This window comes from Littorina saxatilis, linkage group LG1, assembly GCF_037325665.1.
Source record: "Littorina saxatilis isolate snail1 linkage group LG1, US_GU_Lsax_2.0, whole genome shotgun sequence".
Classification (NCBI taxonomy): domain Eukaryota; kingdom Metazoa; phylum Mollusca; class Gastropoda; order Littorinimorpha; family Littorinidae; genus Littorina; species Littorina saxatilis.
This window is the reverse complement of record NC_090245.1, coordinates 78402027-78428870: the sequence shown is the minus strand read 5'-3', so window position 1 is coordinate 78428870 and position 26844 is coordinate 78402027. Positions and strand designations below refer to the sequence as shown.

General features: G+C 42.0%; 1 long non-coding RNA gene across 1 annotated transcript; it reads right to left on the bottom strand.

The window, feature by feature from the left end:
- Nucleotides 1-11175: 11175 nt before the first annotated feature.
- Nucleotides 11176-14149, bottom strand: LOC138980351 (uncharacterized). The gene is made up of 2 exons (XR_011460298.1): nucleotides 13465-14149; nucleotides 11176-12730 (listed from the first exon to the last, which is right to left on the bottom strand). It is a non-coding gene; the product is annotated as an uncharacterized lncRNA (long non-coding RNA).
- Nucleotides 14150-26844: the final 12695 nt, after the last annotated feature.

Sequence of the window (26844 nt, the reverse complement as noted above, 5' to 3'; positions counted from 1 at the left end):
TACCTGTGTTAATCTTAGCATAGTGAGATCACTTTCTCTCCCCTCCCTCTTCTTCTCTCAACATTTACATACACCAAGAGACTCAATTGAAAATAATGCTCCAATCTGTAGTTGAACTGCATTTATCCCATGGCCTGCTTATTTGTCTCTGTTAAGGGCAGAATATACCTGCGCAGTTTCAGCGGCACAGACGACGCACTGCATATTATTGATGCTGCAATAGGGATTATGACGAGTACTTGGCCTGTTTTCCTTTCACGCAACGTGTAGCGGGATGGGATAATCTGCAGTGCGTCGTCTGTCCTGCTGAAGTTACATAGGTGAGCGCCAGGCCTTAGCTGAAGTAGGTGTATACGCTGCATAATTGCTCTGGCAACCTGCGTGGTTGCCTAGAAACAAAGGCTCCTTCTTGGCATTTACCAAATTAATTTGCAAAAATTATATGAATCCAGCCACAAACGCAAGTCGTCGCCTTTGTAATATTTTTATTAATTAGAGATGCATTTATTATTTTTTAAATAGGTGAACTATTGCCATGTAAACAAAATAAATACACAAGCTCAACAAAGATAACTATTACAAATGATCTATTGTATAACATTTACCAGAATGTAGCATATATCTGAACAAGTAAAAAAAAAGTCGAGAGGGAAAACTCTGATTTGCAAAGCTCTTGTCGTAAGCTCACTGAGACGTGTTCCAACACATTTCAAGTAAATCAAAGGCAACCTCGTGTGATTTAAGTACTGCTGAAAAGTTTCTGCATTTGTCACCATCCAAATTGTGCCACTGACGTACGATAAATACACCTGGCGGTTAATATTCAATCCGAAAGCGACTGACGTCGTTATCGAGTCAAAGATCGCCTAGAAATTCAAGGGGAATAACTCTCAAACAAAGTAATCGTCGACCAATTTCACCAGCATAATCATCAAACTAAGCTCTTTTCACAAGAAAACTAAAAATAGAATTATAGGCTCTCGTTAACTTTGTTCCTTTGTTTTTGCTAAAAGCTTATACTTAAAGGCACACTCCTTCCTGTGAAAACCGTTTGGCTCACCATCCCAGATCTGACCGGGCTTTATCCTAAAAATGAACAGCGTAGATGCTTTGCACAGTGGGAATTTTTAATGAAATAATTTTGTGAAAGTCATTTGAAAAAAAAATTATTAAAAAAAATTCTGAACTCACCACAGCACGCAGTCAGTGTATTTAGTGTTGATGTTTGGTACATGTGACCAAGTGGAGGGATGGTCTAATTTCACGTAAAAGCCTGGTCAGATCTAGGATGATGAGCCAAGCTGTTCTCATGAGAAGGAGTGTGCCTTTAATTCGCGGAAGAGAACTAGCTTCGCGCATGAATGTAGTGTGGTGTTTGCCTGTGGAAGGTCTTGGCGAGTGGAAAACAGGCTTCAGTTGGTTTGTGTCCAAAATGTTTGATTTTTGAGTCACTTGAGAAAAAGTGACTCTATGTAATCGGTCAGTGTTAGTCTGTCCGGCCGGCCGTCCGGCGTCCGTAGACACCACCTTAACGTTGGACTTTTCTCGGAAACTATCAAAGCGATCGGGCTCATATTTTGTTTAGTCGTGACCTCCAATGACCTCTACACTTTAACGATGGTTTCGTTGACCTTTGACCTTTTTCAAGGTCACAGGTCAGCGTCAAAGGAAAAATTAGACATTTTATATCTTTGACAAAGTATCTCGGAAACTATCAAAGCGATCGGGCTCATATTTTGTTTAGTCGTGACCTCCAATGACCTCTACACTTTAACGATGGTTTCGTTGACCTTTGACCTTTTTCAAGGTCACAGGTCAGCGTCAAAGGAAAAATTTGACATTTTATATCTTTGACAAAGTTCATCGGATGTGATTGAAACTTTGTAGGATTATTCTTTACATCAAAGTATTTACATCTGTAGCCTTTTACGAACGTTATCAGAAAAACAAGGGAGATAACTAGCCTTTTCTGTTCGGCAACACACAACTTAACGTTGGGCTTTTCTCGGAAACTATAAAAGTGACCGGGCTCAAATTTTATGTGAACTTGACTCATTGTGTTGTGAATAGCAATTTCTTCCTGTCCATCTGATGCCTCATATAATATTCAGAACTGCGAAAGTGACTCGATCGAGCGTTTGCTCTTGTTTAATGAAAATGAGATAACGAAGAATGGGATAAATATGTTGCACACCTCGACCAGGACAGGTAAGATATTTTCTTCTGGGCCATTTTTGGATATTCCCAAGCCCCTGGCGAGTGAATACCCGAAAACTGCACTTGGAAACATACACGTATCTCGGCTATCCTGGACTCGGACATGTGAAACCTATGGTTTGGCATAGTGATAACACACACACACACACACACACACACACACACACACTCACTCTCTCTCTCTCTCTCTCTCTCTCTCTCTCTCTTTCTCTCTCTCTCTCACACACACACACACACACACAGATGTGCCACTTGTATGTGTCTAAGCCGATGTATGAGAGGAGATAAAGATGACAGCCCAGATCTTGGCCTTTTGGTTTTAACAGGAATATTTCCTTCAATCCATGCAAACACACATGCTCGGTAATATTTGTTCTATTTTTACATTTAGTCAAGTTTTGACTAAATGTTTTAACATAGAGGGGGAATCGAGACGAGGGTCATGGTGTATGTGTGTGTGTGTGTGTGTGTGTGTAGAGCGATTCAGAGTAAACTACTGGACCGATCTTTATGAAATTTGACATGAGAGTTCCTGGGTATGATATCCCCGGACATTTTTTCTTTTTTTCATAAATGTCTTTGATGACGTCATATCCGGCTTTTTGTAAAAGTTGAGGCGGCACTGTCACACCCTCATTTTTCAATCAAATTGATTGAAATTTTGGCCAAGCAATCTTCGACGAAGGCCGGACTTCGGTATTGCATTTCAGCTTGGTGGCTTAAAAATTAATTAATGACTTTGGTCATTAAAAATCTGAAAATTGTAAAAAAAAATTATTTTTTTATAAAACGATCCAAATTTACGTTCATCTTATTCTTCATAATTTTCTGATTCCAAAAACATATAAATATGTTATATTTGGATTAAAAACAAGCTCTGAAAATTAAAAATTATGATCAAAATTAAATTTTCGAAATCAATTTAAAAACACTTTCATCTTATTCCTTGTCGGTTCCTGATTCCAAAAACATAGAGATATGATATGTTTGGATTAAAAACACGCTCAGAAAGTTAAAACGAAGAGAGGTACAGTAAAGCGTGCTATGAAGCACAGCGCAACCGCTACCGCGCCAAACAGGCTCGTCACTTTCACTGCCTTTTGCACTAGCGGCGGACTACGTTCAATTTCATTCTGTGAGTTCCACAGCTTGACTAAATGTAGTAATTTCGCCTTACGCGACTTGTTTGTAATTCCAACAATAACATTACCGTCACTTCATTCAAACATTCCTTTACAGAGATATCGGCCAAAAAACAATGATAATAGAACCTCAATTAAAAAAGATCGTGTCTTAAAAGGGAGGACATGTTAAAATGGGTGTCAATTCACAGATTATTAACAGAAACTGTGAAATATTAGCCGGGGTTGGGTACTTCTTCTTCTGCGTTCGTGGGCTGAAACTCCCACGTACACTCGTGTTTTTTGCACGAGTGGAATTTTACGTGTATGACCGTTTTTTACCCCGCCATTTAGGCAGCCATACGCCGTTTTCGGAGGAAGCATGCTGGGTATTTTCGTGTTTCTATAACCCACCGAACTCTGACATGGATTACAGGATCGTGCGCACTTGGTCTTGTGCTTGCGTGTACACACGGGGGTGTTCGGACACCGAGGAGAGTCTGCACACAAAGTTGACTGAGAAATAAATCTCTCGCCGAACGTGGGGACGAACTCACGCTGACAGCGGCCAACTCCGGGATACAAATCCAGCGCGCTACCGACTGAGCTACATCCCCGCCCGGGTTGGGTACTGAAAACGGAGGTCTTCAACTTATAGGGGTTCACATCGTAATTGGTAGACTTTTTCCCTTCCTCTGTTGCAACAACGGAACAGAACAGAAAAACCAAATAATACAATGAATGCTATGCAGCTTCCTCTTTTTGCGTACTTGAATGGAACGTGCCAGTTTCTGCTGCCAATCAAAAACAGAAGCCAAACTTGTACAAAAGAGTACATGTACAAGCTTGAAGGCACAGTCCTTCGGGCCAAGCAAACAGTCCAGCCGAGTCAAAATCCAGATCTAGTCACGAACATCCCTCCACATGGACGCATGTCAAACATCCACATCCGGGCTGCTTCCTGTGCAGAGTTAAAGTTTTTGACGAATTACTATTACAGATTGCTACTTGTGTCCGTTTTGAGATGGATTCATAGAAAAGTCAAAATCTGAAAGCAGTCAGGGTGTTGATTTTTGGTATATGTCCAAGTGGAGGGATGGTGAAAGCCTGTCCAGATGTGAGATGGTGAGTTGAATTGTTAACTTGACGCGGGTATGACAGTCTTTAAAGAAACCTGTTGTATTTTGTAACAAAAAAGGAAAGAAAGAAAGCCAAAGAATAACGAAGTCAACTCTAAAAATGTATATTTTTGAGCTTTCTTTTACATGTGTCTTGCTAATAGCCAGAAATGGAAGAAAGGGGGCGCGGGTAAAAATTATTGACAGAAACGTGCTTTTGTTTGGCCCGAGTCTGAAGGAAAAAATAAGTATTGACACCAGAAGAGCGAACAAAGAAGAACTTTTGAAAACAAGAAGACGAGAGAGAGAGAGAGACTGAGTGCGTGCTGTGAGTGTGTTAGCCTGTGTGTGTGTGTGACGGTGTGTCACGATGAAAGAGAGAGAGAGAAAGAGAGAGAGAAGCACATAATTGTCAGTTTTTGAAGAGACACTGAGCATGCAAGAATCTGCTTTTAACATTTAGCCGGCTCTCGTTGGAGGAGGGGGTGGGGATTAGGCCTAACTGTGTTTGTGTTGAGAACGGCTTCCCTAAAAAATCAACAAGGAAAACGTAGCCTACGTGTGTCAAAGCGGCGGCAGAAAAAGAACAACCGCAGCCTTTAGCTCTGTGGAACCTCGACAATAGGAAGACTGGGCAAAGCTAAGAAGAAAGGCCAACAAAAAAAGGGAAGAAAAACTCGGCGAGAAGGCGAGGTCATCTTCACACGTTTGCCTGGGGGACCTGGGGGCCTCCCTAATGCCCAGCCAGCGATGAAATATTAAAAAGCGCAAATCGGATAAAAGACGAAAGTTTATTAAGTTTCCACACCTCCCAGCCTTCATCAATTACACTTTGATGCCGACGTCGGAGCAACAATTGGATTGAGGGGAATTTATAAACTGTTTAGAAATCACAGAGGGGGAACCCGGGCCCACCGATCGATGGAGACGTACGGCGAGCCTGTGCGCGAGAAGGTGACGGGCGCGAGCAAACCTAATTTGGCCAGCACGTGCCAGGGCCGGCCAGCGTGCAAACAACGACAAGCACGCCACCTTGCGGCCTCCTGGCAGCCGCCGTTGGTGCCATCCAGGGGAGGGAATTTGCCGCTCGGAAACAGCCGGTCCGAGGTGTCGGCCACGAGTTTGAACCGAGATTGGGGCCTGATTATTTCTCCCCACCTTGCTTTGTTTTTGTGCTCTGCCTTTCCCGGGCTTCTTGCAGTTTGGGAGGAGGAGGAGGAGGACTGAAGAGAAGCGGGGGAAGCTGGGTGGGGACTGAGGAGTGAGGGGGTGGTAGGGTAAGAAAGAGAAAGGAAGGAGACCGGGCGGTAATTCGCTTTGTCTAAACGCTCCAGTCGGTTTCGGCTCGAGCGGTGACAAGATAGACTTAGTCAGGGAAAGGACCCGGATGTTGAGCCGAGACGAGTTTTTTCTTCTTCGACAGTGTGAAAAAAAAGAAGAAAAAAAGAAGTGTGACGTGCGCAAAAGAGAGAAAAGAGAGATAAAAAAAAAAAAGTTAGCGTGCCGTGTGCAAGATCAGAGGTGGAGAAGAGTCATCAAGGCAGCAGGACCCGAGCTGGGTGACAAGATTGATGGTGTTTGAAAACGTGGAGGTTGAACGGCGGTCCTTAATAGAATTGAAGTTTTGCTGGCGGGACAATTACAGCCCCGTGCTCCTGACAAGGATTACACGGGATGTTGTCACTAACGTAGATTGAATCACGTCACTGGGCTCGGCCCTAGCACGGCCCGACGTGTTTCATTTTCTTGGACTCTTCTTTGTTTTTTGCTTGTTTGTTTTTGTTCAGCCTCACCTCTCCCGCCTCGGCTGACAAGCAATCTCGTGTTACACGTTTAGATTGAAATTGTGCTGAGATTTCGTGGTGTCTCCGTCCCAAGCCGAAATTTGGCATCTTGGGGAAATTCTGCTCAATTGGAGGCCGGCAGAGTCAAAGAAGGCAGATTCCTGAGAGAGAGAAACATTGAAACATTGAAACATTGAACTTTATTACAGGAAAGATAGCATTAGGTCCGTAGGACCTTTCTTACAGCTAGTCCTGATCTAAGCAAAATGGTTATAATCGAAATGGGAATACATAGGGAGAGAGAGAGAGAGAGAGAGAGAGAGAGAGAGAGAGAGAGAGAGAGAGAGAGAGAGAGAGACACTCAGACTCTGACTCAGACTCAGAACTTTATTACAAAAGGATAAAGGTTTTAGGCAAAGCCTATTCTTCCAACCTGTCCTTTATACAACACACAAAGACAGACGCACATAAAAATATAAATTCAATCATATAAAATACAGAAATACATTGTATGGAATGCAACACAATGTGCATTTAAGGAATGACATAAGGAGAACTCAAAAATTACAAAATTACATTGACATAGTTATACCTTTCATTTGGGAATCCAGAGTCCATGAAGCAGTACATTCTACAGACAATTCATTCTTGTCACCAGGGAATAGAGAAATGTCGTATGAGAGCCAAAACGTGCGTATACTGGCATGGTCTAAGTCACGACATTGACACCTTCGTAAAAACCTGCGAAACATGCCTGAAACATCAGAAAAGTCAACCCCATGAAGAACTGTTGCAGCATGAGATTCCAGAACGACCTTGGCACACAGTCGGCACTGACATCCTGACGATGGATGGTAGCGACTACATTGTCGTTTGCGACTACTATTCAAAAATGCCGTTCGTACGCCACACAGCAACAGCAGGCCAAACAACAAGCACAGGCATCATCTCCGCCTTCAGTCAACTTTTCGGGGAGCAGGGAGTTCCAGAAAAACTTGTCAGTGACAACGGGAAACCATACATCAGCACTGAATTTCAAAGATTCAGAAAAGAATGGGGATTCCAGCATACTACAAGCTCACCAAGATACCCAAGATCAAACGGACTAGCAGAGAGAACCGTGCAGACAGTCAAGAACATTATGACCAAAGCAAAAGAGTCTCACTCTGACATCAACATAGCACTTCTTGCTTTCAGCTCTACTCCCATCGACCACAAACTCCCATCCCCAGCTGAACTCCTATACTCCCGCAAACTCAAAACAAACCTTCCCTCTGTTATTCCCAACACCCTGTCCAAGAAATAAGAAGTCAGAAAGCAGCTAGAAAAGCGTCAACAGCAGCAGAAGATGTACCATGCCAGAACAGCAACATGCAGTCTCCCACCACTGTCAAAAGGTCAACGTGTCATGATGCAGAAAGAAGAAGGAGGAAAATGGACACAAGCAACAGTCATACAACCCAGCAACGAACCAAGATCATACGTTGTCCAATCACCCAATGGAGCAACCTATCGCAGAAACAGAAGACACCTGATGAACCTGCAGAAGCCAACAGAACGACATGTCAGATTTTATAACAAACCTGAGATCATCGAGACCAGAACACCACCTCCAATCTCCACAACACCTGAGCAGAATGATGATCACATCCAAGCAGCAAAACCTCTGGACATACATTACTCAGCCAGTAGTTAAAGCACCAACACCAAGTCCACATCAGAGGCCCCAGAGAAGCATCACGAAGCCAGAAAGACTCATTGAAAGCATTTGACGATTTGACATTTGACGACATGACAAACATGTTTTGATTGTTTGATTTATTTCATATGTTCTGTGTATTCAGTATTACAGAGACAAGTTTTGCAGAGACAAGCAATACAGAGACAAGAATTATGAACAATGACAACAGAAGTCTCAGTGAAAAGTTTTCTTTATTTCAGAGCAACGGATTTGTTGTATTATTGCAGTTAGTGTTATGATCGTTGAAAGTTATCTTTGTAATTGTCCATGGTTAAGACGCAATCTTTCTTTAAAAGTAACGTTCAGAAATAATTGTTTTATTTCATTATCAGAAAGTGATAAATAATTCTTTGGAATCGATTATGTTATTTTCATTTATCTAAAGAAGAGGGATGGAATGATATCCATGGTACGTGTGAAACACCAGGAACCCAGTACCTCTGAGCTATAGCGGATACTGTTATATTGTGCTTACTGAGAGTATCTTCCCTTTCCTTATGGCTGTACTTCCTGCAAGATGGATACCTCAATACAATGTTGAAACTGAACTACTTCTCCTGAGTCTGCAGTGAGCGTGAGTGAATGACACACATACAACAACATGAACAGTAAACAATGACATTAAAGTTGTCATCAAAATCGAATGTTCGCAAACAGATTTTAAAATGATTGCATCGTATTCTTCATAAAATTCTGAACTATCTATCTATATATATATATATATATATATATATATATATATATATATATATATATATATATATATATATATATATATATATATAAAACATCAGAAATTGTGAAAGAAACAATTGAAAGTCAGCAGAGACTTTCTTCCGAGATTTGTTAAAATCTCTTAGCAGAGAAAGAGAGAGAAATAAGTATCCCTTCACAGACAGCCTATTGGGAGCATCAGACCCTCCTCAAGGGGGACCGAGATTTACAGAGCAAAGTCCCTTTGTGGGGGACGTATCACAAGGTAATCTAGTCCTGAGGATATATACACACGACTTGTGTCTGTCTGTCTGTCTGTCTGTCTGTGTGTGTATGTGTGTATTCGCCATGCACGGCCAAAGTTCTCGATGGATCTGCTTCAAATTTGGTGGGCTTATTCAGAGAGACCCCGGACACAACCTCATCGATGAGATATTTCAACACGTGCTCTCAGCGCGCAGCGCTGAACCGATTTTGGTTCCACCTGAGCTACCCGGGCCCCCATACCGACACATCAAAGCCAAAGTTCTCGGTGGATCTTTTTCAAATTTGGACACCGTATTCAGCTACACCCCGGACACAATATCATCGATGAGATATTTCAACACGTGCTTTCAGCGCGCAGCGCTGAACCGATTTTGGTTTTTCTGTTCATTTCACCATTCCCAGTAACTCTTCCTTATCTTCTCCAGTGTTTTGCGTTTATCTCCCTTCCTTCGTGTGGCTTCAATCCATATTCCCGTTTCTACGTTACTATTTTTAGAATGTCACTGCGCTGTCCAGAACGCTTCCCTTGCACCCGTAAGTTGTTCTTACTGTCAAAGTGAAAAGGTCGAATCAATTTATAGCCACGCGAAAAATACACTGTCACCTATCTCTATATATTTATAGATATACATATACATATATATATACGGCTTCTCTGTGTGTTTGTGTGTGTGTGTGGGCAAAACCTGTGGATTCTAGAGTTCTGTTTGTGATGGGGTCTAGCGGCTTTTGTCTGTCTGTATGTTCTGGCATTTGAGAAGCCACAACAGATAATATAGGGCTAAGAAATAAGCTCTAAAATTCTCAATCCCGTTTGACAGGACTTCGCCTTCAAAGGTGATTGTGGTGAACCGCCACGCTGTCTGTCTCTGTCTCGCGATTCACCCCGGCGAAGCCGGGTATTCCTCTAGTCTATCTATATATATATTCACGACTTGTGTCTGTCTGTGTGGGTGTGTGTGTGTGTGTGTGTGTGTGTGTGTGTGTGTGTGTGTTCGCGATGCACGGCCAAAGTTCTCGATGGATCTGCTTCAAATTTGGTGGGCATATTCAGGTAGACCCCGGACACAATCTGTTCGATGAAAATTTGGAACACGTGCTCTAAGCGCGGCGCGGTGAACCGATTTTGGTTTTTCTGTAGATCCATTCCCAGTAACTCTTCCTTATCTTCTCCAGTGTTTTGCGCGTTTGTCTCCCTTCCTTCGTGTGGCGTCAATCCCGTACGGTATTTGCAAGAATACTGAATGAGAAAGAGCTTCTTCAAAATCTGAAGTTTGATCTTCCGATCACAGCTACGGTATCATCCTGAACTCAGGTCAAAATGAGTACGGCTCATTCTCTGAGATAACTGGTGATAGCCGTTGAGCGATGACTGATCAGAATGCTACGGTATGACAAGCAGCTTCAGATATTCCCGTTACTATTTTTAAAAGGTCACTGTCCAGAACGCTTTCCTTGCACCCGTTGTCCTCACTGTAAAAGTGCAAAGGTCGAATCTATTTATAGCCACGCGAAAAATCCACTGTCATCTATCTCTATATATATATCTATATATCTATATCTATATACGGCTTGTGTGTGTGTGTCTGTCTGTCTGTCTTTCTGTCTGTTCGCTATGCACGGCCAAAGTTCTCGATGGATCAGCTTCAAATTTGGTGGGCATATTCAGGTAGACCCCGGACACAGTCTGGTCGATGAAAATTTTCAACACGTGCTCTCAGCGCGCAGCGCTGAACCGATTTTGGTTTTTATGGTTTTTCTGTACATCCATTCCCAGTAACTCTTCCTTATCTTCTCCAGTGTTTTGCGCGTTTATCTCCCTTCCTTCGTGTGGCGTCAATCGCGTACGGTGCGCCACTCACCCGGCGAAGCCGGCGTACGGTGCGCCACTCACCCGGCGAAACCGGGTATTCGGCTCTATCTACTTCTTCCCGGCGAAGCCGGTACCCGGCGAAGCGGGTAATCATCTAGTATGTGACTAAGTGCCAAAAGGTGCTCACAGAACAGAAGACGACTTTGTTACAATAAAAATGTTTCTAAAAACGTGTGTCTGCTGAAAATTGGTGTGTGTGTGGATGAATGTGCGAAGAAATAGTGGACATAATTTCGTGTGTCTGACTTGAACGGTTGCGGCAGTCAAAATTTTGTTATGAATTGAGAGTGTATGTTTTGGTGTATCTTTAAAGAACAATAAAAAACAAGCAAAACACACAAAAAAGTAAGTGGATACCTTTATTAGTTCCTGAGATATTGGCATTTTAAGATGTACGCCGTCGCGATGCGATTTAAAACTGAAAAATAGGGCAACTTTAACAGCACAAAGCTACTACAAAGTAATTGCTCAGTCAATTCAGCTTATGAGAATCAGTTCTCAGCAACCAGGAATAGAAAGAAATCATTGTTCCAGCACTCTAGTCACATATTTGTTTTACCAGTAAGCATTGAAACTTTACGAAAAACAAAGCTGAAAACAAACCAAAACTGCCCGGGGGGGCAAGTTTAGGCCATCACAGATTTGAAATTATTGACAGCAGATATCTGAAACTGTCAGATCTTCCAAACAAATATATATAGAACATGCCCAATTTTTTTCAAGACATTATTGGAATAACCTTTTGACTTATTAATTGCCAAAGTCAGGAAAAACATCAATTTGACCGGCGTCCGACCGGCAGTTCTACCAGGTACATATATGCAAAGCTTCATAACTTTTGAAATACTTGGAGTATATAAATGAAATTTTGAGACATGGCACATTCTACGTTTATCTACATTCTTGCATAATGTGGGATTGATAGCTTGAAAAATATGGAAACTAAGAATTTTTTTTTTATAAAAATATGAAAAAGAGTTGGCATGTTGCTGTCTGTACACAGATAAAAACTGTCATAACTTTTGAACGAATTGATGGATTTACCACAAATTTGAAAGCAAAGAAGAATCCAAGTTTACTATCAAGTTAAAGTACAATACTCCCTTGAATGGAACCCCTTCAGCACAAAGGACCCACCCCCCCAGTACATATATGCAAAGCTTCATAACTTTTGAAATACTTGGAGTATCTAAATGAAATTTTGAGACATAGCACATTCTACGTTTATCTACATTCTTGCAAAATGTGGGATTGATAGCTTGAAAAATATGGAAACTAAGAAAAAAAAATCATAAAAATATGAAAAAGAGTTGGCATGTTGCTGTCTGTACACACACAAAAACTGTCACAACTTTTGAACGAATTGATGGATTTACCACAAATTTGAAAGCAAAGAAGAATCCAAGTTTACTATCAAGTAAAAGTACAATACTCCCTTGAAAGGAACCCCTTCAGCACAAAGACCCCCCCCCCCCCCAAAAGCTAGCCGGAAGCACAGTCATTTTATTTTGCAGCACATTTTCAATCACGTAGGCCTTAAAGGCACGATACGTTTGTCCCAAGTTGTGTGGTGCTTCCACGATGAACGCACGCCCTGAAGATGACGATGGGGCATGCCTTCTAAGTAAGGTCCAAGGCTGTCTGTGTCACACAGTGAAGAACTTGAAGACGCATCTTTCTTCGCATTTGTAGACACAAGCATGTACCGAAGTCTTGCAACAGGTACATCCGGAAACAGTTTCTTGAGAAACAGTGCAGCTTCATCATATGTTTTGTATCCTTGATCCCTCAACAGCAACGTCTGGAGTAGTAGTTGATCCCTGAGGACAACCGCAGGAAGCTGCCTTTTCCATTTGCCAGAAAAACAGCCTTCAGCTGTTCAAACACTTCACCCTCTGCACACACACAAAAAAAGCCAGAAGTTGTAACAATATATACAGTGTGTGTGTCCTGATTCTTTCTGTGTCACTTTCAGGTTCACTGCCAAACAGTGACATTGCTTTTGAATGTGTCATTATAAATCTGTGCTTGCCTGAATAAAAAATTGTTGAAGAAAAATGTTAAAAAGATAATAACAAAAAAAAGTGACATTTTATTTATTTTTCTTATTTTCTTTTAAAAGTTTCATTATTTTGACTTCATTCAGTGAAAAGAATATTGTGCAGTCTATCTATTTGTTGCCATAACATTTTTATTTATTCACAGCGAAGCGTATCAATTCGTTAGTTCAAATGTATCACGTCGTACAACACAAAACAAGGTGCGGATCGGACGCATTATGGTGATTACCTCCCTTGACCGAACAGACGCTGTCGATTTGATCCAAATTACAACGTAATCCTACCACTACCTTTAAAAAATAAAATAAGACAACTCCAAAAGACTCTAATCTTTTGTGTTAGATGTGTATTTTTGTTATAATAATGTGTAAATCTTGGAAAAAGTCATTTTTATCGAACCGACCGCCACTTCCGGTCTGATGAAACTTCTTCGAACATCGTGTCCGCTAGCACTCGCTGAAAGTTTTGATTTCTGCAATACTTTTCCCAATATGTGCAAAATACTACAACAGATATCTTTCTACATCATTTTTCTAGCATAAACTGAAACAAAAATCCAGTAAACTTACCGATTCCACTTGAATTGTCCGTCACAATCGCATCCGCGGCGTCACTTTCTTCAGTCGCCATTTTGTGACTGGCGAATTCGAACATCGCGGACGGACCCTTCGTTTTGATTGGCTCGCTTGCCTTGGACACGTCATGAATACATTAACCTAGTACCTCATTCGAAAGGGTACGGATTCAGCTTCATTTTTCTTGAAGTTAGGATGCGTTTTAGGTGGATATTTTTGTCAGAATCGTTGAAAAATACTCAACTTTTGTAGAAAAATCTATTTTACGCCCATGCTTTTAATTGGAAGACAACTCTACTTTACATCATTAAAAACCTCATTCTTCCGTGAACACTTTGATACTAAATATAGGTGTGTAGGTCGCATGTCCAACACAAGCCAAGGCCGCGAAACAAGCACACGAAAATCTGTACACACAAAGGCTGCAAACATGGCGGTCCAAAATGCCGCGAGCAGCGCAACACATGGGTTTTTATTTTTATTGGCTTGAGGTACACATTTAATCAATTCAAACAAAACCAAGAGTATTGTAAAGATAAAAGATTGTTCTTCAATTTTATGTTTAGTAGGCAAACATTGGTGGATTAGTGACTGAGAAATCATTATCGAAAGAAGACCAAAAATAGATGATTTTACACATTGATGGTCAGTTATCAGGGGGTGTGCCGCAACCTGTCAAAAATAACGCCAAAACCGGCCATCTGAATACGGACATCGTGATACCTCGTGTTTTGAATATGCCACAGAAAAATAACAAGAAGCACAAATGAATTGCATTTAGTTTGATTGAATGCCTGAAACATCGCTTTACAGACGAGACCAAACGTCAAATCTAAATCTCGAGAGAATTTTTTTTTTTCGATAACCGAATTTTAAGGTGTCGCACGCAAGATGTGTCGTCATCACGGCATACATTTTTCAATCGCAGATATTTACTAAATTTCTTTTTCAAAAACTCTGGAATTGATGTCGACACGTCAAGCGATAACGGTGTATCAAACTGCTGTCTTTCAAGTAATCCAGCAAAGACTGCAGAACTTTTGAACAGCATTTTTGAAAACGATTTGAAAATTTCGTCATATCTTGCGTGCGACAAAATGTTCGGTAATTAACGGTTATTTTCTTTTAAAAACAAAATTTACATGTACAAAGATCTACTTCATCTACGGAACCACGTGACACATTCTGTGTTCAAAGTTTGTGAAGAAATCACGAACCACGAATGCGCTATCAAGTGTTGAAATTATGTCGTCAACATCTTTTCAGATCTTGCGTGCGACACCATCTTGCGTTCAACATAAAATGTCACTACCTTATCGAGTTTAATGGGTAAAACTAACTATTTGTTGTCTTAGTTTAATCTTCTTAATTAAAAGCGTAATAAAACCGAACTTCCAAGATGAATTTTAATTGAGATTAGCGAAAGAGCAGACACGCAAGTCGACCTTAAAGTAAAAGAATGATAACACGAGCGTTTGTCGTGTTGTCTTGCGTGCAACACATTGTCCAAAAAGGAAAATGTATATTTTTCTCAGACGTTTTTTAAGTTGAAACCTTGAAACTTCACACACATTTGGGGTTTAATCGCCCCCATGCATGGTAAAAGTCTTGTTGACCCTTGTCAGATTTCAAGGTCACGGCTGGGTCACATGTGGTTCAGAAAACGGATGAAACATATTTTTTCAGAGATTTTTGAAGCTAGAACCTTCAAACTTCAAACAACGCTTTTGCTTAATGATTGTTCAACATGGAGAATTCAAGGTTGATCCTTGAGAAATGTGAAGGTCATAGCAGGGTCTCGTGTGGGTAAAAAAAAAAGGAAATTGTATTGAACTTCAATTTATATAAAACCAAAGTCTGGTTGATCTGTTTTAAGATTTAAGGTCAAATCTGTTATTTAAGGTCAAATCAAATAGAAATTTGTTGATGCTTAAATCTTTGAAACTTCCAACAGGTTTGAGGTTTGACAACTTCTGGACTTTGAAATCTGGTATGGTTGATCCTGGTAATATTAATTGGTCAAAACATCAAGATCAACAATTATAAAATAAGCACTTTCACCAATGTCAAGTGAGCAATAGCAGCAAACGTGAGTCTTATAAAGATTATCACTTTTTGTGTGACCTCAACTTGACCCCTCTGAATGCTCTCAATCATGGAAATTTACCACACTTTGATTATAACCAAACAACATCAAAACTTTGGAATGTGTGAAGTTTCAAAGGTGTTGCTTAAAAGGCGTTCGTGAAAATGACAATTGTATGTGTCTGACTTCAATGCGACCCCGCTGCGACCTTGACGTTTGATTTTATCAACCAGACTTTCATCATGTGTGAATGACTTCAAACACTATAAAACTAGTTGAAGAAATTGACAATTTTTCAAAGTTTAAGCCAGATGGCACTGCTGTGACCTTGAAATTTGACAAACATTAACCAGGCGGTCACCTTTTTTAGAAAATATCCTTAAAGGATCTTTAACCTTACTGTGACCTTGGAATTTGATGAGGTTTAATTTAACTTGCGTAGTGTGCCAAGTTTCAAGGCCCTAGCTTCAAAAACATATGAGAAAACCTCATTGAAAAATGTATATGTTTGACCTCAACGCGACCCTGCTGTGACCTTGACTTTTTCAACCAGACTTTAATCGTGTGTGAACATTATACACTAGAACTGTGTGTATTTTCAAAGCTCGTGCTATAAACGCGCTGAATAAATTGAAAATATTCCACATTTGGACCAGATGTGACCCCGCTGTGACCTTGAACTTTGACAAAGATTAACCAGCAGGTCACTTTAATGAGGTTTTATAAAAATGCTGAAAGTATGTGAAGTATGTAAAGTCTAACTGATCTAGTATTAAAACATGTAAGACGTGACAACGACAATTTTCCAGTTTGCAAAGGAAATTTAACCTCGCTGTGACCTTGAAATTCAATGTTGTTTAATGTGATGTGCACCATACCTGGAGGTCATTATACTTTGGTTGTGTGCCAAGTTTCAAAGCCCTAGCTTTAAAAACGTGCGAGATAACCTTAATGCTATGACTCAGTGCCGTTTTGAATGATATAACGAACAAAATTATCGTTATTTGTAAAATCATTTGGGTAAATTTATCTTTTCTTTTCGTAATTGGGTTCCAGCATCTGTTGTCTTAACAAAAATCACAATATCAGTCGTGTTTGTCAACTTTTATTTTTTAGCCCCTTTGTCCGCTTTTCGTGCGCACCTTTTGGCACTTAGTCATATATATATTCGGCTTCTGTGTGTGTGTGTGTGGTGTGGTGTGGTGTGGTGTGTGTGTGTGTGTGTGTGTGTGTGTGTGTGTGTGTGTGTGTGTGTGTGTGTGTGTGTGTGTGTGTGTGTGTGTTTGCGTTGCGCGGTGAACCACGGTGAATAAATACTCTGTTTCGCGATACGAATTACGAAAATAAACACTTTTTTGTTCGGCTCTACTTCTTCACTTCTTTCACTTCCGCCACACAAAAGCAGCGCTTTCAGTTTCTGCACAGCGCTTTTCTGCACAGGTAGTACATCTAAGTATTGCAATTCGTGTACAAAATCCCTCCCATCTTCAAAATATTGCCACTAGTATATACTACCCCTCCCATTGTAACTATTCTGCATCAAATTTGGTGGGCATATTCAGGAGGACCCCGGGCACAAACTGGTGGATGAAAATTTTCAACACGTGCTCTAAGCTGGCGAACCGCCACGCTGCATACTCTGTCTCGCGATTCACCCGGCGAAGCCGGATATTCCTCTAGTCTAGAAAATATATAGCTTAGATATGTCATGTTTACTTTAAAAATGTGATCACAATGTGTGTGTGTGTGTCAGCTTTTTCTTTTGATCGTATGTAAGCGGTTGCGACATCCCATTTGTTTGCTTGTTTCAAGTCTGCTGTTTTCTCAGTTTGTGAAATCGTTGCTTTGTGTAATAGAGATGAGGTAGTCTTCTATCTCCTCTAGCAACACGTTATACGCATTAGAATCCACTTAGGGGGGCTTGCGGTCAGTCAGTGGAGGTCGTGAACAACGCACGGATGCCAGCAACACCATAAGTAAGAGCTAGACTGATGGTAACGGAGCATGAGGAAGTCAGAAAAGAGAGTTTGATTTACGACATAGCCTACATAATTATGGCTTTTTACCTGAAAATTTGTTTTGCCTTCTTTTTTCTGTTTTGCTGTGTGTGTATGTGTGTGTGTGTGTGTGTGTGTGGTGTGTGTGTGTGTGTGTGTGTGTGTTTGAGCGCGTTGATCTTGTTACTCTAGACACTGACGTGATAGTGACGGTAGTGGGCAGAGTCACGACTCGTCTGTTTGAAGTAAAGGTCGTGTTGTGATTATTTTTCAGCGTCATATTCTATAGGGCTTTAGGGCTAGTGTGATGGGCTCTGGTTAGCTGATTTTTTCTGAACAACTCGTAGAGCGGACATGATTGAAGCAGCGCAGACGTTCCGTTGTCTGCTTGCCGGTGTAACGCGTTCAGCTTTCTGATTCTGCTTCGTTGATCTTGTATAAACTCCACACTGAAAAGCCCCCCCCCCCTCCCCCATTCCATAGTAATGATGATTGAGCTTAGGTACCTTAACTTCATGGGGTCTAATTCGTTCCACTACATTTTTCAAAATTTAAACTAAGAAATTTGCTTCCTCCTAAATGTTCTTCCCTTCTCATTCAAGGGACGTAACCAGTCGGTGCACGTTTTCGAAGAAATCGAATTTTGGGGTGAAATCTATAAAATGTCACCACCAATTTCCTTCATTTGCAAGAAACAGACATGCTTTTGTTCCAGTAATAAGTGTACTTCTTTAATTTGACCAGGAAACAACATTTCAGTCTCGAGTCTATATTTAATCAGAAAGCTGAATGCTGGGGGAAAGCTGAACGCGTTACACCGGTCCAGCAGGGGCACTGCTCCGCATGGTCGATGCGGAGTTTTAAGGACAGGACTGGTGATGTTTCTTGTGGTTGTGGCAAAGACATAGGCCTAGTGAGGCTAGCATTCTACACGTACGTGGTTGTACAAGAGTGAATACTCTTGGTTTTAGTGAGGCTAGCATTCTACACGTACGTGGTTGTACAAGAATGAATACCCTTGGTCAAGTTTAGTGAGGCTAGCATTCTACACGTGCGTGGTTGTACAAGAGTGAATACTCTTGGTTTTAGTGAGGCTAGCATTCTACACGTACGTGGTTGTACAAGAGTGAATACTCTTGGTCAAGTTTAGTGAGGCTAGCATTCTACACGTACGTGGTTGTACAAGAGTGAATACTCTTGGTCAAGTTTAGTGAGGCTAGCATTCTACACGTACGTGGTTGTACAAGAGTGAATAGTCTTGGTTTTAGTGAGGCTAGCATTCTACACGTACGTGCTCCTTGTCAATGTGTTTCAGACACACCCCCTGCTAGTGACTGGCCTAGAATGTCACCTTGGAAAGTTTGACTTAGTATTTAAGCAAGAGTATTGACTCTTTCACGACCTATACATCGCTGACACAGAGAGTTCCGAACATCGTCTTTTGTTTACATGGGAAAGGCTGTGCCTTTCAAGTCTTGACAGATCTGAGATGATGCGCATGCGAGTCGGATTGTGTCTTTAACCTCTAGTGTTGAGAAGGTAGCGTGCTGGGACAGTGATTCCTCCTCTCCCTGTTCATGGGTCCGGCTCGTTCTCAGAGGGTCAACTAGCGATTACCTGTGAGTATTGTAAAGGAAGTCGCCTCCTTTATTCCCAAGGTGATTATCACTTCACGGAATTCACGGATCGTGTCAGACACTGAGATTTATGAAAGGGGGTGGGGGTGGGGTGGGGGGGGGGGTGTGTGTGTGTGAGTGAGAGGAAGACGAGGAGGAGGAAGCGTACAAGACTGACTCGAACCAGTTTGTAGACTAACAGACAAATAGAGAGATTCTCAGTCTTAGAAAACATAACCTTTAATTTCATTCACGATTTGTGTGTGTGAGTTTGTTCAACAAAACTGCCTTAGGGATTAGAAGCAACATTTCCAATACCGTTCACACAGACCAAAACAACAAGAACAACCGAGGAAGACAGGAAAAGGTAGCCCGCTGAGACTGCAATTTCTATTCTCATTCTGTCAGGTTCTCAATGGTTTTCTTTGAATTGGCAGCGATCACCGACGTTCAGCATTTTAACCCGAAAAGCGCCGAAAGTGATAATCACGTCGCGGAATTTGACAGGGTCGTGTCAAACAGTAATCAACTCGCAGTGTCGAGTCTGAGTGAATCTTGCAATAATTGACTGCAGTGCAAATATTCACACGCCTTCGCTCGAACGCACACGGCAACAAAAAACACTTGCGGAAGGAGGAGAAGGACACGAAGAAGAGAGTCAAGAAGAAAAAGAAAGAAGACAAACATATGGACAGGCATACAGACTGACAAAAAAACCCTGACTAATAGACAGACGAACAGGCGGGAAGGTTGGCAGAATGACAGACTCAGGTAAAGGTATGCAGAGCCAGCAAGGATGCGGGCAAGCTGACAGACGATACAGAAATACTAATGTATTACGTGCACATTTACTATGCCAATAAAGGAACAGTTCTATTAACATATTTCACTATTCATCCATTCATCCATGCATTCATTTATTCATTCATTCATTAATCTAATGATTCATTCTTTTTTTCATTCATTGATTAATTAATTCATTGATTCATTCACTCAATCATTCATTCGTTGGTTCATTCATACACTCATTCTTTCATTCATTTGTCTATTTATTTATGTATGTATTTATGCATGTATGTGTGCATTTCTTTCTCCATTTATTTCTTTATCTGCTCCTTTAATGAACTACACGAATAAAACACTAATACGTATACTTGTATACCTCGCGAAAAATTCACCATTCATTATTTAATTATCTTAACCTGTTGAACATTCACGCGACAGAGGTCGTTAACTATGCCTACCACACACAGAGATCAATTATCAGTGGCCCTATAATTAGTATAAACACTTAACGTGGTTCGCTAGGTCAAAACAATCACAGACGCAAGCATGCGGAACGTACGGTTGGCCAGAAGATGTGAAAAATAACGCGTTGGAGTGAATCAGACTGGTGTGAGGTAGGATAGTGCTTGAGACGCTGAATGCTTTACGTCGCTGTGAATGTCAAGGAAGGTAGGTCGAACCTGTCAATAACGACCACCCAAGCGAGCGAGGAAAAGTGATCGTTAAAGACAGGTGGTCGCTATGGATATGTAAGTTATACAGCAAAACAATCGTCAGGGACCCTTATGGGTGGGAGTCGTGGAAAGGTGGTCATTATCGAGAGGTGGTCGCTGGGCAAGTTCAGCTGTAGTTAAGGCCGGTGTCATTATCGAGAGGTGGTCGCTGGGCAAGTTCAGCTGTAGTTAAGGCCGGTGTCATTATCGAGAGGTGGTCGCTGGGCAAGTTCAGCTGTAGTTAAGGCCGGTGTCATTATCGAGAGGTGGTCGCTGGGCAAATTCAGCTGTAGTTAAGGCCGGTGTCATTATCGAGAGGTGGTCGCCCGGCAAGTTCAGCTGTAGTTAAGGCCGGTGTCATTATCGAGAGGTGGTCGCTGGGCAAGTTCAGCTGTAGTTAAGGCCGGTGTCATTATCGAGAGGTGGTCGCTGGGCAAGTTCAGCTGTAGTTAAGGCCGGTGTCATTATCGAGAGGTGGTCACTGGGCAAGTTCAGCTGTAGTTAAGGCCGGTGTCATTATCGAGAGGTGGTCGCTGGGCAAGTTCAGCTGTAGTTAAGGCCGGTGTCATTATCGAGACTGAGGTGGTCACTGGGCAAGTTCAGCTGTAGTTAAGGCCGGTGTCATTATCGAGAGGTGGTCGCTGGGCAAGTTCAGCTGTAGTTAAGACCGGTGTCACGAAATAAAAACTCTGCTGAACAATCCCTCTCAATGCGGTCAATGCGCATGCGCCAATCTTGGACGTTAGGGTTAGTGTTAGGGTTAGGGCGAGTTAGGGTTAGGGTTAGGGTTAGCAATCCGCTCGACTGTTCACGACCTGATTAATCTCGCCATGTAAGCGCATGCGCGTTGACCGCATTGAGAGGAATTGTTCAGGCAGAAATTTTATTTCGTGACACCGGTCCAGTTAAAGGCACATTGTTTCTCACGAAAACAGTTGGGCTCAACATCTCAGCTCAGACTGATCTGGCCAGGCTTGTACATGGAATGAGACCATCCCTCCACTTGGACACATACCAAAAAACAACACCCTTACTGCTTCCAGTGCTGAGTTGGACGTTTTTAATGAATCAATGTGTTAAAAAGACACTTTTGGCTTTTACCATATATCAATCCATCAACAAATTCTCGCTGTGCGCCGAAACCACCCACATTGTTTATTTCTGGTGTGTGGCCTCCTAGTAAAGGGATGGTTCTATCCCATGTAAAGGCCAGGTGAGATCTGAGATGGTGAGTTGTTGAACAGCTTACTCTACAAGGAGTGTGCCTTTAAGTTAGAAAACACTTATTGATAAATATTGGTCGTTATTTGTTATCTCTTCTGTTCAGCAGAAGAAAAAACGAGTTAATACACGTTTAAATGAAAGTTACATTCCTTTTCAGATTGTTACAGCTTGCTAAAGATTTCTTTTTAGAATTAGATTTACAGATCTTGTGTGAAAGTGCAAGCCCTTGTCTGCTGTTTTGGATTGCTTGCAAAAATTCTTTCGCCTCTGCACCGGCGACAGCTAGAGTCGTGAATTTTGAAAAGCTCAGGTATTTTTCAAACTGAAGTGGATCAACATTCTAAAATAACAGGTGACAGTATTTCATTTTTAAGCTACGAAGTCGTTTGCACATAATTGTTCTCTTAAAGCTGAAAATTTAGCTCGAACATTATAACGCCTGTCTTCTGCTGTATCTCTGAAATCGCTTGTGAGAAACAGACCCCCCCCCCTCCACGCATCTTATGTCATAAAGATATAATAATAATAATAATAATAATAAATGAGCATTTATATAGCGCAACATCATAACTTTACAATTAAGCTCTTTGCGCTTGACACATTTAAAATTAAAACACAGTTATACAAGCATTTACATCTACATTCATAGTCAGCAACGCTTAATTAAAAGCATACACCATCAAACATACATTACAAAAGATTCTTCCACTAACTAAGTAATAAAAACATGAATAAAATAGGTAGTGATATACATGCAATACCATAAACACGGTGATACCCAATCTCATAAGAACCTTTGAAGGCATTACACAGTGTAGAAGAAGTAAGGCGAAGCAGTATTTCATACCATCACTAAACCTAAACCCCTGGTAACTCTCACAATCCAACTCCGCAATGCTAAACATTCGCTCACGACGGCCATGTCGTCGGCGGGTATTTCGCTGTCTGGGTGGCAAATCTCGTCCAAATCCCTGCTTTCAGAAGCCGTGAAACTCGAATAATAATCGCTTTTGTTGTGTGGCATCCAAGCTACAATGGTAGTCGGTTTGAGGATGCTTGGGACAGACAAGCAAAAACACAGTTTGGGGGATCATGGCTCCTTCCAGGTGTCAGGCGCGACGAAGGAGGATACATGCTTGGGGAGAAAAAGGACACACGTTTTAAGGATGATGTGAAGATGCTAGAAGATAGCGTTTTAGAAATACGTAACCTAGTTTGCGATGTCATGGTTGGACAAGAAGTATTTTCCTGTCACAGATTGTACATATACGCACACAGCAGTCACATGCCGCGTGTGTAAAAAAGACGAAAATGACTTAAAGGACTTTGCAGCATGATGTCGCAGATTGTCGCAAAATCCGCCTGCCATATGCATGTTGCACACAAATGCGATATATGAGATAGATGCCCAGCCCGCACTGTGTGTAATATCTCAAGCAGTATTTTTATTTTGCTATTGTGGAGGCCCTCATGCTGTTGTCTATTACAGTCGAACCTGTCTTGGCGGCCACCTCTTGATAACGACCACTGACCTTCTCATTATGACCAACCAAAAGGATCTCCGACGATTTAAAACAAAAATAAATTAGTTCACCTTTTCATAGCGACCACCTGTCATTGACGACTACTTTTGGTCGGACCCTTCTGTGGTCGTTATTGACAGATTCGACTGTATCGTGCTTTGGTTTTCTGTTTTCGTTGATGGGATCTACAGAAAACAATATGCGTTCCACCACGCGCTTATTTACATTAGGTTTATATCTGGCATATTTTTCATGAGTGTATATCTTGACCTGTTTGTTTGCAGTCAATTATGCTTAATATACATCAGTGAATCCATTAACAACTGAATCAATGAAGATGTGAACTGAATGAAGATTATGGAAACCACCTGCGATGTGTGACTTTGCCAAAACAGTGTTTTTGTATTAGGATTGTAGAAACACACCTGAAAACAAACAAACAACAACAACAACAACAACAACAACAACAACAACAACAACAACAACAAAGACAAAACCCTAACAATAAAAGTACGCTTTGAAAAAAAAGTTCCATACTAAACATGTTAACATAATCCTTACCCCCCCCTCCCCCTTAACCACTCTCCCGTATCCCCCTCCCCCCTCCTCCCTCCCCCCCCCCCCCACCCAGTGGTGTACAGCGTGACACCACTCTCGGTCGCGCTGCGTCAACACTTGAGTCACATCCCCCATGCTGAAAGACCCGGGCTATTAGGCCGACACGCCTGGAAGAATTTGGAGCAAATCCGACGATTTGTGGCTGTTTTGTGTGGTTTGTTGGATTGATGACCTTTTGTGATGTGCTCCTGGGTGTGCCGTGCGTTCTGGTTGGTCGGGCCGTAAGGTGGGGCAGTGCGGGGTAGGGTGGGGTGGGAAGGGTGAAAGGGGGGGGGGGAGGAGGGCGGAGGTACGTAGAGAGGGAGAGAGAGACAGAGAGAGAGAAAGAGAGACAGAGACAGAGACAGGGAGACAGCGACAGAGAGAGAGAGAGAGAGAGAGAGAGAGAGAGTGAGAGAGAGAGAGAGAGTGAGAGAGAGAGAGAAGAGAGAGAGAGAGGCGGGGGGGGGGGGGGGGGGGCGGAGTGGTGGTGAGTTGGCCGTTGAGTCTTCAAACCATCTTCTCATTCTTGATGTTTGATCTTTAGAAGGTGCCAAAACAAGAAATTCGGCTCACTGAAAAAAATATCAAACATCCTTTATGCTGGAGGCATTGCCAAAACACACACATCCACAACACACACACACACACACATGCACGCACGCACGCCGCGGCAAGCTCGCACGCACGCACACACACAAACAGAAGGGGTGGGGTCAACACACGCGAAGTAAACGCGATACAAAACAAACGGTTTAACGTCACAGTCATAATGAAACCACCCACGTGCATTTCAAGTCTGGATCATGACAGCTTTATAACAACGTTATGAAGCATAAAACTTCCTTTTCTTGCAGGGGGAGTTCTGACGTGACACATAAAGCGTGTTTGAAACATTCAGGTAACCAGTGGCAATTGAAGACGGATTCTGTCGGTCAGAGAAATCGGCGAGAAGATGAAAAGAAAGAAAGAAGGGAAAACCACCATTACGAACATATCGTCAAATGCTCGTAATAAGTATTGGTGTCTGTGAATCGGTAAACTGAGTGAACGAATGCATCAATGAAGATAATTATAAAAAAGTAAGTCACACTCGAGAGAGAGAGAGAGAGAGAGAGAGATCGGTTGAATTTCACATTTATAAACCTGCAGCCCTGTCGGTCATACAAATATAGTCATGTTCTTCGGATTAGGGGATAGGCATTTCAGGCTGAATTCGAGGTCGAAAAATCGACAGCCCTGTCGGTCTTAAAAAAACAAAATATTCTCCAGGCTAAAAGATTAGCATTTCAGATCGAATCTTAAACCAGCTTCTCTGTTGGTTCTACAAACACATTCATTTTCTTCAGGTTAGATGATTGTCATTTTAGGTTGAATTTCAGGTGAATGAACAAGCAGCCTTGTCGATCCTAAAAAGACCGGACCTTGGAAGTTGCTATAGGTCACCAGAATGTGTAGGAGCAAAACATTTACATCCGCAGAAGCGTTGAACGATAAAGATGCAGCTGAAAATGCAGTCATGTGCTTGACGTTCAAGGATTAGCCGTTGAGCTTGAATTTGAGGTCCACGAACTTGCCAGCCTCTGGGTCGTGAAATATGCGTGTGAGATTAGCAGCCACTCTTCCGGTCAGTGACAATGGTACAATGTTTCTCTTCGACCCGGCCCCCCTTCGCCCGAGTGGCCACCAACGGTAAACGCTGGGTGACAGGCATGATGTTCCAAAGCCAGGACCGGGAAACGATACAGATCGCTTGCCGCCGCCACGCTACACAGAGGAACCGGAACCTGATGCACAGAGACATGATCTGAAACCCCCTTACTCCTTCCCCTTAACCCCCCACCCCCACCCCCCTCAACCATTCACTATCACCAACGCCCCTCTTCTTCCTACCAAAGTTCTCCGCCCCATGGAACCCCTGCCAACCTTGCTGGTATTTGTCTAAATTAACCGAATGCACATCCAGAGAAGCAATCGAACGATCCTCGTCACACCCCCCTCCCCCCACCACCCCCCCCCCACACACACATACACATCAGCTCTTACTTGTTCAAAGAGAAACTCAGTTTGACACTGTCACTAATAATTTCGGTTCATACTTTACTTGCTGCTGATTCAAATATTGATGAAGTTATGTTTTCGACGAAGACAAATGTATGCAATCACGAAGATAGGTTTCAAGTTTGAAATACGCGAGTCATCGCCGATGATTTTCGTTCACCTGTTACGCCAATTTCTTCTATTTGCAAACTTCACAGGGACTGAAATTTTGATTAGTCCTCACGGGTAAGTTTAATACGTATATAAGAACAATTTTAGATGCAAGACTCGTTTACACATACATTCACCAGAAGTCTGTAGCAAGTATGAAATGTCATGCGCCATACTGGTAGCTGCACATGTATATATCGGTAATATTGGCTTAAAGTCGGCGTTATTCTTCGCAGAAACCAAAACTTCCCTATTCGTCCAAGTAGACAAGACCTTTATCTATATCCAATACCGTCTTCACACTGACAACACCCTCAACTTTCCTTTCCTTCCCTACACCATCTGTGTGCTCGCCTCAGTTTCTGCCCTACACATCTTGTTCTCTCAGTAATGTACGCCCTGTGTGATTTAGCAACCTGACGTGCACCAACATCTTCACTGAAAGAAATAACAAACCGAACCCGCATCTCTTCTGTCGCTGGGAGCAGTGCCCCTTTCTGGTCTTTTGTAAACTGGTGTAAGGCCAATACGATCTGACAGGGAAGTCCTATCTCCTGCACACGTGGTAAACGAAAGCTGTGATTTGAAAAGAACGAGGGGTCAAAGAGAGAGAAGCTTATA